This window comes from Miscanthus floridulus, chromosome 7, assembly GCF_019320115.1.
Source record: "Miscanthus floridulus cultivar M001 chromosome 7, ASM1932011v1, whole genome shotgun sequence".
NCBI lineage: Eukaryota > Viridiplantae > Streptophyta > Magnoliopsida > Poales > Poaceae > Miscanthus > Miscanthus floridulus.
In genome coordinates this window covers 28286052-28287411 of record NC_089586.1, presented here as the reverse complement: position 1 = coordinate 28287411, position 1360 = coordinate 28286052, and the positions used below count along the sequence as shown (strand labels likewise).

The window sequence follows — 1360 nt, the reverse complement described above, 5'->3', positions numbered from 1 at the left end:
GCAAAGGACCCTTCTTTGCCGAGGGCCTTGGTCATTGCCCTCGACAAAGGGGCATAAATTTAATTTTTTTTTGTTTTTTGCATTCCATCGACACAAGCATTTCATATATATACATATATATATATCAACCATCACATATATATATCACACAGAACCCATTTTCTCACAATATATCACAACCATAATTGTGAACCACAAATCACAATATATTACAACGACAAGTCACATGTTCATCATCATTCACATGTTTATTACGACAAGTTCATGAAATCCAAGCACAAGTCAGAACCATAAACCACAAATATTACAATAAAGTCCAACCACATCACCTAGCACTAGTCCTCATCAAGGTAGCCTATGAGACGGTGGTGAAGGAAAGGCGGGATCAGCCGGTGACGCACTACCGGGATGATTGGAACCCGCGGACGGAGGCTGCACAAAGGAGCAGAGATTGCATGTGTGAGTAATCCGGGAAAATAGTTTTGGAAATTAGAGATTGCATCTAGTAATCTAGGAATACAAAAAGATTAGACTCAATTGAAAATTTTGGCAGCACCTCCCCTGCACGGGGAGGTTTTCAAAACCAGCAAGAAACAACGGCACGAACACCGACATCCACAACGGCACGAATGCCGACATCCACAACGGCACGAACGCCGACATCCATAATGGCACGAAGGCCAACATACATGCAAAGCACAAGCGAAAAGTGAACTTTCATACTTACAGGAGTAGCTGCAGGAGTAGGAGGTGGAGGTGCTGAAAACTGCATAGGTACACCCGATGCTTGCCCAAGACTTTGCATGATCACCATCATCTCCGCCATCTACTTCTACGCAGCCTCGAACGCGACCTGCTGGGCCTGTAGCTATGCGGTCAGTTCCGCGTTCTGCTCTTGACTTTGCCTTTTTGTTTCTTTCAGCTCGGCCTGCAATATTTCACTCCAATGTATCAGTAATGCAAATCTAATTTAGGTGTGTAAATATCAACGCACGACGAGTAAAACAGGAATTACCTGGAGTGCCTAGACCTGCTGCAGTGCTGGAGAAGGCCGTGAGCGTATGGACTGGCTAGAGCTCGTGCTCCGTGCTCGGATAGCTTCGAGGGAGGGAACAGTGGTGGAGTCGATGGCGCCGTCTGCAATCCACAACCGCTCGTGCTTCCTGCCTCCTCCGAGCCTCATGATCATCTCTGCATCAATGGGTTCAGTGCGCATATTGTAATCTTCCCCATAGATCTCCCTTACTGAGGACGTGTACTCTTGGACTTACACCTGGGGCGGGGCAGCCAGGTCGAAGGAGACAGAGGACGATGCCCTGCCCATGTGGGACATAGCCCACGCAGAGAACTCTGAGACCTC

At 47.5% G+C, this 1360-nt stretch overlaps 1 long non-coding RNA gene across 1 annotated transcript; it reads right to left on the bottom strand.

Moving 5' to 3' along the window:
* Nucleotides 1-233: 233 nt before the first annotated feature.
* LOC136462934 (uncharacterized) lies at nucleotides 234-824 on the bottom strand. Its single transcript, XR_010760847.1, has 2 exons — nucleotides 728-824; nucleotides 234-432 (listed from the first exon to the last, which is right to left on the bottom strand). It is a non-coding gene; the product is annotated as an uncharacterized lncRNA (long non-coding RNA).
* Nucleotides 825-1360: the final 536 nt, after the last annotated feature.